Here is a 16,376-nt window from a genome sequence, read left to right as displayed (position 1 = left end):
TGTAATCCCAGCTAATCGGGAAGCTGAGGCGGGAGAATCGCCTGAACCCAGGAGGCAGAGATTGCAGTGAGCCGAGATTGCACCACCGCACTCCAGCCTGGGGGATAGACCGAGATTTTGTCTCAGAAGAAAAAGAAAAATAATTTACATCTATATTACATCTATAGAGAAAATTCCTTTTTTTCACTCTATTTTCATTTATCCTAGCCCACGTAAAATCTAACCAAATCAGTTAGCTCTGAATGCAAAAATTTTCTCCCCCCAGTATAATTGTTCTTTCACTTTCTTGGGAAAATTACAGAATATTTATATAGGCCACATAATTACCTAACTTGATCTGGTGATTTTCATAACTTATTGGAGCATTTAAATAAAAAGAGTTATTTTTAAGGCAATAAGTGAATATAAACACATAAGTAAATTTTGTCTTCTCTTTATTGATATAATAGGATAGATGAATATATAGTGACAACTTTTTACACTACATAGTATAGTGATAGCTTTGCACTAGCAGAGGGGCTCCATTAGTTTTTAAAATTGTATCAAATTCTATACAGACAGCCTTAATGGACTTATGTTGTCTTCAATTATCACCTCGATTTAAATTTATAATGCTCACAGTACAGTCTAAAAGAAAAGTATGTGTTTTTAGGCTAAACAGATGTAAGTTTAATACCTGGCTCAGTAACACAGCTTATAAGTAAGCCAGAATATCAAAATATATACATATATATACAGACGTTTTTCCCCTTTTCATAGCTTTAATGGCAATATTTTCTCCCTGGAGGTCCTTTTCTGGTGATATAAAGGCTTGGTATTTTCTGTAGATAACACAATAGAAAATCAAAATGTGCAGATGGAAAATAAATGGTATATAAATATATATATAGAGATAGACATTGACATATACAGATATAGATAGATATCAAGTGTGTATATGTCTATAGTATATATATGATATTGCATTGAGTAAGAACAGAACATTTCAATCAATGATGGACCACATATACAACATGGTGGCCCCATAAAATTATAATACCATATTTTTACTGTACCTTTTCTATGTTTAGATACACAAATACTTATTATTGTATAATAATTGCATACAGTATTCAGTACAGTAATAAGCCACACAGGTTTATAGTCTAGGAGCAATAGACTGTACTATATAGCCTTGGTGTATAGTAAGCTATGCCATTTAGGTTTGTGTAAATACACTTTATGATATTCACACAACAATAAAGTCACCTAATGACGCATTTCTCAGAATTTATCTTTCATTTATCATAAAAATGAAGTGAGATAGTTAATTAGTCCATTTTCACACTGCAATAAAGATACTCTCTGAGACTTGGTAATTTATAAAGAAAAGAGTTTTAATTGACTCACAGTTCCGCATGGCTGGGGGGGCCTCAGGGAACATACGATCATGGTGAAAGGCGAAGGGGAAGCAGGCATGTCTTACATGGTGGCAAGAGAGCAAGAACGCAAAGCAGGAAATGCCAAACACTTATCAAGCAACCGGATTTCATGAGAACTCACTCACTATCACTACAGCAGCATGAGGGAAACTGCCCCCATGATCCAATTACCTCCCACCAGGTCTCTCACTCAACATGTGAGGATTACAATTCAGATTACAGTTTGGATTACAATTTGAGATGAGATTTGGATGGGGACACAGCCAAACCATATCAGATAGTGTTGACAATATAGTATATTAAACTTAAATGTTGACAATAAGCTATAGTATATTAAAGGGAGTGTATTAAAGTGCCTATTATAGTGAGTATATTGTAAATGCTCATATATGGTACCTATTAATATGAATATTATTTTATAAATGTATAGAGGCTAAATATAAGCTTTTCAGCAATGCAAGATACTCAAAACTCCACACAATTTCACTTCACTTCTATTAGCACCCAAATATATTTATTATCATAAATTGAGAAATTAATGAAAATCTTAAATTTAATTACCTTCCTTCCAATATTGTGAACAGCTTCCTGCTTCTGCCTTCCTTTGTCATCTGTCACTAGGGTTGTATTTTTCCAGCAGGGGTGAGAATTAGAACACACAATTGTTCATATATTAACTTAATCCTACAAATATTTACTGAACAACTCTGAAGAGGATTAGGAATAGATGTTGAGACCCTGTGCAGAAATGGATGCTTGGATTTTTCTGTAATACATAGAAATGTGAGGGGAACTCATCTCTCCCAAGTATCTAGCATATGATAAGACCTATACATAGATTATCGAACTTACATCTTTATTAAACAATGGAGCAACGTCCTTTTCTCGCTTTGTAGACAAGGAAACCAGCTAAAGTTAAGTCACTCATTCAAGGTTACACAAGCAGTGAGACTTAACTGGCTTAAGGTGCTTGCTAGTATAATATATGGACATATAATGTCATATAGACTATAAAATTATTACTACTGCCTCACCATTTTCAAATGAAAATGTTTTAATTGTGTTTCTCTGAAGCTTAAAGTCTTTTCATGTATAGTCAATATAAATCATTGCTTTCCTCTGCAGCAAGATTCTCACTAGTAGCTTAAACTCCAAGAAGCATTTTCCTGTTTTTCATCTCTTTAATAGCATTATTTTTTCACTAGATATTCTTTTTTATTGATTTAATTTTGGTGTTTTCTACACATAACACAAGATCAAAAGGTACAGAAATAAAATAAATAAGGTATGAGGCTCACCTGCTGTCCACAGGCAGTGCATTGGCAGTGATTCCGTTAGCTTTACTGCAATCTTGACAGGCATCCTGCTCCCTGACTGTGATGCTACCATGCCTCAGCAGTGGCTACAAGAGCAGCTTCAGGTGATTAAGTATCAGTCTTTTTGTCATAAAACTGCCCATGATGTCTTTTGTCACAAGTACTTATGTCTCATTACAAGCTTTTTTTTTATTTTCTGTAGATTCAACTCTAACATTGCCAAAGGAAAAAAAATGCTCAACTGGCATGTTTTGTCATTCAAGCCTTTTGCCTTCTATTGATGGCTAAAAATATTGATAAACTCATTAATAAAAAAGCAAAAAATAAATAAAATATATTTCTGAAAATGTTCACAATTGCACATGCCTTACAATCTAAATATATTGTCTTGAGTATTTTTAAGCATATGAAATTGCATTGGTTTAACTGATATCTTCTAAGAAAATATTTATTTCAAATAGCAACTTAGCATGTTTACTGTTGTGGGTTTGTGATGAGTAGTTAAGTGTCTATTGAAATTCTTATACAATTTGGTTTATGTAAGTCATAGACAAGAAAACTGTTGTAAGAAAAAAATGGGGTTTATTCAGTCGAACAATATAAGTTGCCTGAATGAAGATGTGTAGTTAGAAAAGATGTGGAGATCTTATAATATTCAGATATGTTAGCTCAAGGGGGAAGCTATTCTAGACCTGAAGCACCATGACTCCAGATAAAGATATGCAGATAAGTCAGCACTAGGTACATTAATTTAAAGATTAAGAAGCATTAGTTCACATAAAATTTTAAATGTATCTCCCATCCATTATTTCTTAATTTGCTCCTTCTTCTGTTCCTATTTCCATGGATAAATGAATTTGCTTGCTCTGCTTTATTGAATTAGGATAAAAAAGTTAAGGGAGATAAGTGTCAAGTTACATTGGAAAGAGAATCCAGTCTACTTTACTAGAATCTATTACTAAATATAATGTTTGTGCGCTCACAACTACATATCCAGAACCAATTCTAGAAGTCAGTGGCTGTTAACTGATAAATTTATCAGGAAGAATTGCTTATTTTCAAATATCTTACCTAAAAGGTTGCCATTTCAAACTGATTTTAATGAGCAAATAAACTGACCATTTATAATATTGATATCTTGGAAGAAGGCTACATGCCAGTTTCTCACACCTTAATGCTCATCAACAGATTGTTACTTTTTTTAAGTGGTAGACAAATTCAATTGAGGGAAATGTGTTATAGTGAAATATTTAAAATATTTTATATGAACGTGATGTACATAGACTGAAATAATCTATCTTGGAAACCTTTGGACAGCTCAAAAGCATTATGAGATCCTGGATATATGGCAGGACACGTATTAAAGTAAAAGCAGCAAAATTCTCCAAACTTATTGATCTGTCTCAGACACTTTGTTATACAGCTTATAAATATATTTTGAAATGTATCACAGTGTCATAAAATAATATGGAGGTTATTATTTACTCTTTCCTTGGTGACATAAATCTCTGAGTAAATCCAATTAATCAAAACTAAAATATTGAATATCTAGTATTAAGATTAGAAAGAAATTTTAGGAAACTTAGGTCAGAGGAAGCAGAAAAATATTAAAATCTGCAACATGGTATCATATAAATAAGAAATCCAAAAGTACAAATCTAGAATAGTGAACAAGGCTGGAAATGCATATATGTGCATACTTATATGTTGGTTCACTCTCCTTGCTATACTCAAACCCAGGATTTAAACAAAACAAAACATTAATTTCATAGAATTCCAGTTAATTTCCAAGTTTGATTCATTTATATTTAATACATAAATTGTTCAATTTTTGTGAGGTTTCAGTTTTGAGAATTTTCTATTTCTTTTAGTCTGAAAGGTTTTATTCCATTGTGTCTTTGATTTTTTTTTTTCCTACTGGAACACTAATCATTTTTTGTTTTAAGGGTGTTTACGTCGTTACTTTTATACTTTTAATCTCTGCATATTCTAAAATATTCTTGTTTTTTTCTTAACAATATGAACCTATTTTAATGCATTTTACTTCAGTTTTTACTCATACCAATAATGATTTAAAACCATAAAAATTTTACATATCTTTTTCTTTATCTTGGTCAAGTCTAAATGAATAAAAGCCTACCTTATAGGCTAGACGTCAAAATTTTATTAAAATGATATCATGCTTACAAATGTGTGTCAAGGGTACTGAAATTTTTCTATTTTAATTTGACAGATGTACACACATATATATGCTTTATGCATTGTAAATATATATAAATACGCTTTATTTGGATTTAATTTACATATAATAAAATTCACTCAGAGTGTAATGATTCTTAGTATTTCACAGAGTTAATCAATAATCATATTCAATTTTAGAATGTTTCACCACACCGAAACATAACCTTCTAACCCTTAAGCATCATACCCTCTTCCCTATCTCCTGCTTTAAGTAATCACTAATCCTCTATTTGACTATTTTAGATACTTCATGTAAGTGAGTTCATTAAAAATGTGTTTTTTATAGTTGAATATGTTAATTGAGCATAATGTTACTTTTATATAGATTTATTCTCTCTTCCCACTTTTGTACCATTGCTGTTATACACGTTACATGTAAATGTCTTACAACTCCAACGATACTTTGTTATAATTGTTACTTCATTTAATTTCAGGCCTGTTAAAGAAGCTGAGGGAAAAAAATGAAAGCAAGTATATATTTATAGAGTTTTTATATTAATTTTCTTATTTACCATTTCTACTTCTCTTCACTCGTTCTTATGAATTTGAGTAACCATCTGATGTTATTTCCCTATGGAACTACAACTTAATTTCCACCTACCTCCTTTGTGTTGTAATTGTCAAATATTACATTTTTATTGATAGAGACCTAATAGTAAGAATACTGGCTTTAATTCTTTTTAAATTAGTTAATAGAGGAAAAAAAATTTGCATTTATGCTATGTCATATCGTTAAATTACATTTACCGTTACTCTGTTTCTTTGTGTGTCGATTTAAATTGTCATCTTGGGTCATTTGCTTTATACCTTTAGAACTTCTTTTATTAATTCTTATAAGGCTCTGCAGCTAGCAGTGAATTCTCTCAGTTTTTATTTGGAATTAACTTTTTTCCTCTTTCAATTGTAAATATAAGTTTGTTTATGTAACATTTTTCGTGGTGGTTCTTTATTTTTCCTTCAACACTTTGGATATGTCACGTCATTGCTTTCTGGGCTCTATTAACTTCAGTAAACTGTTAATCTTATTGAGGTTCACTTTATTTGATAAGTTATTTTTTTCTCTTTTTGCTTACTAAATTTTCTCTTTCTCTTTCAACATTTTTACTATGCTATGTGGTTGTGGACCTCATTTTATTTATTCTATTTAGAGTTCATTTGGTTTTTCATATATATGTGTGTGTGTATGAGTATATGTGTATATATGTATGTGTGTATATATGAATATATTATTACTTTTAATGATAAAAACTGCAATTACTTTTGCACCAACCTACTATATATAAATATATGCGTATACTGTATAATGTGTATGCATATATATGAATATATATGAATATATGTGTGTAAACATATGCACATATGCACACACATATAGTCATAAATATACACACGCATATTCATATATATTCATATGTATATACACACACTTTTTCACCAATTTGTAATCTGTAAAACCATTATTTCTTTAAGTATTTTTTCTGCTTTTCTCCTCTTTATGACTATTTGCATTACAAGTACATTGCACATTTAGTAATATCCCACATTTCTTTGAATCACTTTTTATTATTTTTTTCTTTTATTCAGAGTGCAAAATTTCAATTGATTTTTTCTTTAAGTTTGCTGTTTCTTTTGCCAGTTTAAATCTACTGTTGACTCACCATAATTTTTTTTTTATTTTATCTACTGTATCTCCAAACTCTAGCATTTCCATTTGTTTCTTTTTGTTGGAATCAACACCAAAAATAACCACTTTTCTTTTTCAGTCATTTCAATAATGTCTTCTCGCAGGCATTATACCATAAGACTTTCTTTAAATATAATCCATTAATTGTAATATTAAAGTGACGTTGTCATATAACAAAGTTTTTTACTGGCATTTGTCTCCAGTGTTGGATAGGGAATTACCCAGGTGAAAAAAGTGTCTTCGTTATTCATGAAAAAATTGGATCATGACTCAGTATACACTAATGAAGTGACTTATGCTGAGTCCCTAGATAGCTATAGAATGTGGTTTTATCAACGGATAAACAATGATTGGAGGGCTGGGACTTTTAGCCAGCTCAGGCTCTGTGGAAGGAAAGGGCTGGAGATTGAGTTCAATCATGTGACTAATGATTCAGTCAACCATGCCTAGGTAATAAGACTTCAGTGACAACTTTGGACACTGATTCTCAGTGAGGCTTCCTCATTCTTCTGCATTGGTGAGCACAGTGATGTACCAAGAGGGTGATACATTCTGATTCCAGAGAGGGAGCACACAGAAGTTCTATATCTGAGACCCTCACAGTTCTTATCTAATGCGACTCTTCATTTGGCTGTTCCTGAGTTGTATCCTTTATAATAAAACTGTAATCATATGTATGCTGTTTTTCTGAGTTTTATTAGTCATTTAATGAATTATTAAACCTGAGAGAGGTCTGGAAACCTAAATTTATAGCCAGTCAATGAGAAAAGCAGGTGGCATGGGGATCCTACTGAAAGATGTTGTTCAAAGTGAAGTTAATCTTGTAGTGAAATGGATTCTTAACTTTTGAGCTCTGCAATAACTCTGGATGGCTAACGCCCAAACTGAATCATGGTAAACTGGTTGGGGTTGATGTCAGAATAGAAGCATTCACAGGTTTCCCCCCTTCTATTGCCTCCTAGTGACGCAGCCAGTGGGGAGGGGGTACCTGGAGAAACTCCAAACAGCCTGCCCACCTGGGTGGAGCCTCGAGAAGTTCAGGATGTTTGTAGTAGGGAGGAGCCTGGCCGCTCCTTTTCCTGTATGGAACTTGGGATTTCAATGGCTGGAAAGGAAGCACTCTAGCAGGGACTCTGGCCTAGTGATAGTCCCTGTTTCCCCCTTATTTTTCCCCTTTGTACTCAATAAGAGAGAGTTCGAGACCAGCCTGGCCAGCATGGTGAAACCCCATCTCTACTAAAAATGCAAAAATCAGACAGGCCTGGTGGCAGGTTCCTGTAATTCCAGCTACTCGGGAGGCTGAGGCAGGAGAATCCCTTGAGCCCAGGAGGTGGAGGTTGCAGCAAGCCAAGATCATGCCACTGTGCTCCAGCCTGGGTGACAGAGCAAGAGTCTGTCTTGGGGGAAAAAGAAACAAAAACAAAAACAAAAAGACCTTGTCTTACTCACCATTCAAATTTGTCTGAGAGCCTGAATTTTCAAGGCCATGGGACGAAGAACCCCATCTTTAGCTGAACTAAAGAAAAGTCTGGCAACACTAGTCAGTGTTTGTTGTTTGCATTACTGATAAGGTATTTATTTACTGGGAAGGCAAAAAATCAAAGAGTAGAAAGTGGTCACTCTATGTTAAAAAGGTTATTTAAAAATGAATGAAAAAGTATTTTGAGGGAAATGGGTGATAAGACAATAACCAGCAGGACTTGGGAAAGTTGAGACATTTGTATAATGAATGAGAGGATAAAAGAATATTATAAAATTGGCAAGGATGTGAGACTCTAGAAACAAGGTATTTAGAATTGTTGCCACTTTTTGGGTAATAGAATTTCCCCTTTAAAATACACCTCTCAAAAACGCATCAAAATATTTAGAATTCTATTTTTAATTCTTTGGAGAAACTTACTAAAAGAGGCTATATTAAAACCCAAACCTCATTTCAGGAAGTGAATCAGGATCTACAAATCAACTAACAATTTCTTTGTGAATTCAATGTTCATATTCTTCACTCCTTCACCCCGCATGTATTTTGGACAGTCTAATTTAGAAGATGACTGAAAGTTTTCTCTCAATTCTCTGGATATTCTTGTATGAATATCATGAAAACATGCTATATTAATCCCTTTCTACTTAAATTTAGCATCTCTCTAATAAAAATAAAATAATAGTCTATGCTAATTTTTATTACAGTTGATAATGCATATGAAAAACTTTTTGTATTTTATAAATTATCATATAAAAATGTTTTTGTTTTTTATGTTTAATGGGAAGTTGCCACAGTCTTTGAGCCAAAAAGATGTCAATATATTTGACATTAACATTAAAAACTGTCTGCATTTTACTATTTATTCACATTGAGTTGTTTTATAATTCACATTTGGAAACTGATCTTACATCATGATGTGGTAATAATAAAATGGGTATTGAACTATGGATTCAGGAGAAATAAGTTCTAGTGTTGGCGCTTTTACTGTGTGACTTTGGGAAAGCTACTTTCTTGTCTGAGCTCCATTTTTGTCATGTCTTTAAACAGACAAAAACTTGATAGACAAGATATTTATATATATAACAAGCACATTGAACATGACTCAGAATATGATTAGAACAAAAATTTATTTTTGGTCTCTCACTATTCTTCAAAAATATATTCAACAGAGGAAGGGTGTTTCTTTATCACAGTAGGGTTCTGACACCCCTCGAAAGATTGTTCCAAGGGAGAACACATTCTTGCAACACAGCCTCCAGTACCTTGTATAGCATCATCTTTGTAAGAGGATGCCCATCATACTTCATTTAGACTTCAATGTCTCAGCACTGGACAGCCTTCATAGGCAAGCACTTTCCATAATGTTCAAATGCTTTGACCTCATACCATGTGCCACTCCCTCCTGCATCTACACCTTCATCACTTTGCTAAAACTTGGATTACTATCACTGGCCCAGTCTCTCATATTGAGGGCCTCTCTAAGTGACTCATGCTCCAACACCACATGGCAGGCTGCCACACTATGGGGATGCCCTCCTCTTCTCTTCAGTATGCAACATCCACATCTGGGTGCCCTCCTGGACACAGGCCTTCCTCATCCCACACAGGTGCTGAAGCCCCATCCCAACTACCACCCATTCTTTCCTCACTTAGGCACAGATGCTCACTATTGTTATCCTTACCTAAACGTTGTTGAATATAATTTTTCAGGACTGGAGGAAAATAGCAAAAAAAAAAAAAAAAAAAAAAAAAAAAAAAAAAAAAAAGAGTAGAAGGAGAAAGAATAACAGGATAATCTGGCAAATACATTTTAATTATTTCAATAAAATAAAATTTAAAGTCTTGTTTATTTACCCAAACATTTACCAATTCTTACTGTTGTTCATTTCTGTATATGCAAGCTTATATCTGTAAGCATTTTTCTTCAGGTTGATTATTGTTTTACCATTATTCTCTGGACCTTTAAAGTTGGCATTGCATCGTTATCTGTCTCCATTGTTTCTAATACAAAGTCAGTCACAATTCATATTACTGTGATTCTATGGGCAATGCACATTTTTTCTCTTTCTTCTTTCAGTGAGTTCTGTTTATCTTTGATTGTAGTTATTTTGATTATGATGTAGCAGGATTTTTTAATGTACCTGGAGTTTTGTTGAGCTTATTGGACTTGTAATGGCATATAGGCAGAACGTAAAATTTGATTTTTTCCACCAAAATTGGAAAAATAATTAACATTATTTATCTGCACCATTGCCTTTCTCTTTATTTTATATTGAATCCAATGGTATGTAAGTCAGACTGCTTGATATTATGCAAAAGTAAGATATTTGTGTGTGTGAACTACTTGTTTTCTTTCATATTCTTTACATAGTTTCATTTCAATAGATCTGTCTCTCATTTCAAGCTTTTTCTGCTCTCTCTCATTTGTGGTAAGCCCATCTCTTTATTTTTTCATTGTGTTTTTTGCATTTTTTCATTCTAGACTTTCCATTTTTACTTTACTTTTTTTTTACTTCCTATTTTTATAGATAACTACCTTTTAGTCAACAATTATGGCCTCATTTCCTATTAGGACACTAAATATTTATGAAGATCACCTCAGATTTATATTCTCTCAGTGGCTATTTCTTTCAAATAAGGAACTTTTCCCCATTCCTTTGCATATAAGAAAATGATTGATTTTCTGGCTTCCTTTATCTTCTTCTTAACTGTGTTGATCTTTGTTCCAGTAGCCGAATAATTTTTGAACTCCGAAACAAAAAGATGCATTTTGCAACAGCTATAGCTGTTCAGCTCCTGCAGTCTTTTGCTGTGGCATTTTACTGAGAACCTTAGAATTTTTCATAGGCATGGACAGTTTAGGTGTAATCTAAGGATTTGTGCAGAGCTTACATGTATACTTTGGGGATCCTTCAGCTAGAGCTCCTTTCTCTATGGGATTTCTTATCTCAAAACCCAGCCATTCTGGCTACTTTCTAACTCCATCTTCTGATACTTCAAGCCATTGTCTGAGGCTTTCTACTTTAGTTATGGGCACTAAGCAACTTGGAATGTAGAGTTCCTATAGAGGACAAGTCGTATTAACAGTAACTCTCATTCACTGTAGCCCCTTGTGTCAAGGGGCACATAACCTCAAGTTTCTGTCTTTTCGTTGTCATTTTCTAGTAATAATGCCGGATAACTATTGTATTTTATATATATTCAGTTCTATAAATATTTTAGTTTTTTTCACCTCTGTTGTTACATGGAGATATGTACAGAACCAATAAAGAAAATAGTTGAAAGATTTTGAAAGTCTTTTTTGTATTCTTTTTCATTATGGTGTAAAACAGAGGAGGAAAGCAAAAATGATTTTTCTTTAAATCCTAAAATTAAACCAGGGAAGAGGATACACAAAAGCAATAATATAGAATGATCCCCTTCCCCCTAAAAAAACCCCACGCTAGGAATTGAAGAGAAATCATAAACCTATGAGCCTACTGAAGTCTGTGACAACTCCAATGGGAACTTCTTTAAAATATATTTTCATCTTCACTTTCAAATATAATTCTTCTTCCTACCTGGAATCATGAATGATTTGTTTACTTTTCTTTCTTGGAAAGGTTGAAAATTTCAAAAAATGATTCCAATCAATAATTGAAGTTTAAGTTTTTCAACTTTTATTTTAGGTTCTGAGGTACATGTGAAGGTTTGTTACGTAGATAAACACGTGTCATGGGGGTTTGTTGTACATATTATTTCATCACCCAGGTATTAGGCTCAGTAACCAATGGTTATCTTTTTTCTCCTTCCCCTCACTACCATCCTCCCCCTCAAGCCGACCCCAGTGTCTATTATTTTCCTCTTTGTGTTCATAAGTTCTTATCGTTTAACTCCTACTTATACATGAGAACATGTGGAAGTACAGGTATGGGAACCACTAATGTATGAAAAACACCCAGGGCTTGGGCAAAAAATACCTGTGTTTGAATCTCAGCACCAATAATTTTTTTTTTTTTTTTTTTTTTTTTTTTTTTTTTTTTTTTTTTTTTTTTTTTGAGACAGAGTCTCGCTCTGTGGCCCAGGCTAGAGTGCAGTGGCGCCATCTCAGCTCACTGCAAGCTCCGCCTCCCGGGTTCACATCATTCTCCTGCCCCATCCTCCCGAATACCTGGGACTATAGGTGCCCGCCACCACGCCCGGCTAATTTTTTGTATTTTTAGTAGAGACGGGGTTTCACCGTGTTAGCCAGGATGGTCTCGATCTCCTGACCTCGCGATCTGCCTGCCTCGGCCTCCCAAAGTGGTGGGATTACAGGCGTGAGCCACCGTGCCCGACCAGCACCAATATATTTTTTTGTTGTTGCCCTCGGAAAGTCACTTAGCCAGTCTGGGTCTGTTTTCTGTCTTTCTGGGTTTATATAATGAGGATTGTCATTATTTACCTTGCAGGGCCACTTTGAGCATTAAGTGTGATACATAACATGTAATAAATAGGAACTGTCCAATAAATGTTAGTTACTATCTCTCAAAAATAAAAGAACATGTGGTATTTGGTTTTCTGTTCTTGCATTAGTTTGCTAGGTATAATGGCCTCCAAATCCATCTATGTTCCTGCAAAAGACATGATCTTATTCTTTTTTATGGTTGCATAGTATTCCATGGTGTATATGTACCATATTTTATTTATCCAGTCTATCACTGATTGTCATTTAGGTTGATTCCATGTCTTTTCTATTGTGAATAGTGCTGCAATAAACATTTGCATGCCTGTGTCTTTATGGTATAATGATTTATATTCCTCTGGGTATAAACACAGTAATGGGATTGCTGAGTCAAATGATAGTTCTGCTTTTTTTAAAAAAAATAGTTTTTACTAAATGAGCAGTTTTTAAATTTTTTTTTATTTCAATCGATTTTTAGGGAGCAGGTGGTGTTTGGTTACATTAATAACTTCTTATTGGGGATTTGTGAGATTTTGGTGCACCCATCACCCAAGCAGTGTACACTGTACCCAATATGCCCAATGCATAGTCTTTTATCCCTCATCCCCACACGTCCTTTCCTCTAAGTCCCCAAAGTCCAATGTATTCTTATGCCTTTGCTTCCTGATAGCTTAGCTCCCACTTGTGAGTGGGACTGAGTTACTTCACTTAGAATAATAGTCTCCAATTCCATCCAGGTTGCTGCAAATGCCATTAACTCTTTGAGGAATCGCCATACTGCTTTCCACAATGGTTGAAATAATTTACACTCTCATCAACAGTGTACAAGTGTTCTGTTTCCTCTGCAACCTCACTAGCATCTGTTATTTTTTGACTTTAATAATAGCCATTCTGACTGGTGTGAGATAGTGTCTCATTGTGGTTTTGATTTGCATTTCTCTAGTGATCAGTGATATTGAACTTCTATTTCATATGCTTGTTGACCACATTTATGTCTTCTTTTGAGAAGTATCTGTTCATGCCCTTTGTCCACTTTTTAATGGGGTTGTTTGGTTTTCTCTTATAAATTTGGTTAAGTTCCTGATAGATGCTGGATAACAGACCTTTGTCAGGTGCATAGTTTGCAATAATTTTTCCCCATTCTGTAGGTTGTCTGTGTACTATGTTGATAGTTTCTTGTGCTGTGCAAAAGCTTTTTAGTTTAATTATATTCCATTTGTCAATTTTTGCTTTGGTTGCGATTGCTTTTGGTGTCTTTTTATGAAATATTTGCCTGTTTCCTATGTCCAGGATGTTATTACGTAGGTTGTCTTCTAGGGTTCTAACACCTTTTGGTTTAATATTTAAGTCTTTAACAGCACCTTGAAAATTACTATATTCTCAGAACATACTTTTATGCTTATATAGCTGTGAGAAACATAGGTAGGATCAGTTGTTTTATAGTTACAGTTTTCACTATTTTAGAATTCCTAAATTGAATATATCACTAAATAAAATGTATACAAGATTGAAAGCTTATTTAAATTGCTTTATTGAGCTCTGCATGTAGTATTCATTCTCTCTAAATTTAAATAAAGCGTCTATCTGTTCTTTTATTCAGACATCTCTGACTAAATCCTCACACAAAATACAGATAAACACAATAGATGCATGCAAGTTATAAAAGTTCAATTAAAAGTCCACCTTCTATTCAAAGGTGATATTGAAGTTGAAGCATATTACTCAAGAGTTTTTTTTTTCACAACCACAGGATGTGATTCTGTTTAAGTTTAAAGCAGATGTTTTCTGATTCTAAGCATTACAAGGGACTAATCTGTATTTATGGGACTATAGTGTTTGTTATTGTCCACTACATATTGTTCTGAAAATCTTATTTTTTTAAGTAGCAATCCAGAAGGAATTCATTGTGGTTAAAGCATTTGATTTTGTGATTTTTAAGGATTTTCTGAATTTCAGGACTGTTAATTTTGTTCATATTTTTCCATTTAAAATATTCACATGCTCAAAAGTAACTTAAAATGAAAATGTATATTGTCCTTTTTTATCTTTTAGAAAGCATCTCCAGGAAGGTATGCTCTCTGGGAAATGATCTTACTGTTTTCAATCATCTTTATTTGAGATAATTATTTTCAAATGATTAATTACTTTTAAGAATCAATAAAGTAACCATAATAATAACATATGCAATTTTTAAGCCCTTACTTTAATATTTAGTTAACGTATTTTACCTCTCATTCTTACAAAGTAAATCTGCCATAAAGTGTATATGTCAATTTTACAGGAGATATAAATAAACTTACAGAGAGCATGTAACTGTCCCAAAGTCTCATAATTTAAAAGTTGTTTAAGTAGAATTTAAACTCGGACCCATTCAAATTCAAAGGCAAAGGTCCCTTCCATGAATTCATACTAGATCACATATGAAGCACAATTCCAACCTTTGGCAGATTAAGTATGAGCAGCACACCAAAGAAATTAAAAACTGGTTGCTCTTGTAACATTGTTCTCCTCTACAGTGTTTTATAGGTTTCTCCTGTTATTATTTCTGTTGAATAGTGAAATGGAGAAAACAGAAAGAGGCAGAGCCTAGATTTCTGAGTACTTGCCTGAGTACTTTTCTTGATTATGGAGATAGGTATCTGACAGTATTTTTTATGAAAATACCAGTGATGTATTTTTTTTTCATCACTGATAGAACCTGACTCTCACTGACATCACCTGACAGAGAGTTGAAAATTATCTAGATGCATCCTTGAAAATGAGAAGATGATATGATGTCATGGCAATTTTGGCACTGTCCTTAACCCGAGTGGCATGCCCTGCAAATTGCATCCTGTAAGAGAACAGGATGTTTGTTTTTGTTGTTGTTTGTGTGTGGATACTAAAATGCAACTATGTGGTACCTGTGATTTATTTTTACTATTGGAGATTTGTGTAAGGAAACAACATTTTAAAAGATGATCATGGAATAGGAGAAGTAGAATACATGCAAAGTTACATGTTACTATAAGTAAATAAAACAAATTTCATAGTATCTATCTATCTATCTATCTATCTATCTATCTATCTATCTATGAATGGGTTTTGTATTTGTATTGTAGAGTTAACCCAAAAATGGAGCCACCTGTCGACATTATTGAATGGTCTTAAACAGCATTATACTGTTCTTAATTTTATCTTCCTTTTATGACAAAAAATAGCATCATTATTTCTTTTTAATTTTTATGGGTACATAATAGTTGTAAGGCATCATTATTTCTGATCTATGCCTTAATCTTCAGGATTAATTCTTTAAAAAATGGCTTTAAAAATCAAATTACATAACAAATGATAATAATGTTTTGAAGAACATATAATAATTCCTCCATAGTCATTTCTATACCTTCATATATAATGATAAGATGTCACTATGGACAGACTAGAAGTTCTGTGTTAAACTTGACCATTAATTTTTGGTTCTAGCATTAACTTGAACAATCTATGATAAACTTTTTATAAAGGCAGCTGACGTTCTGAAATAATTTTTCTATTTTTCTAAGTCATAGAGTGCCTTCTCTGCCAGGAAATATGTATCTACATAGCTCAATTAAAAATTTAACACCCCCTTATTCCTCAGAGTGATGCTTTTGTTAAATTCTCTTTAACTGTTATCCTTAAACTTAATGGTTCTTTTTTTCACTCTTATCAGTTACAGAATGTCACTATTCTTTCACAGCTAACTGATTCCTCACCCAGTCTTGCTTTTTCCCTGAGGCACTGATATGGGAAGATCATAAATTCTCTCAATGTAAGGAATTCATTGGCTAAACAA

This window comes from Pan troglodytes, chromosome 3 (genome assembly GCF_028858775.2).
Source record: "Pan troglodytes isolate AG18354 chromosome 3, NHGRI_mPanTro3-v2.0_pri, whole genome shotgun sequence".
Lineage (NCBI taxonomy): Eukaryota > Metazoa > Chordata > Mammalia > Primates > Hominidae > Pan > Pan troglodytes.
The sequence above is the reverse complement of the archived record's forward strand: the minus strand, read 5'-3'. Positions refer to the sequence as shown.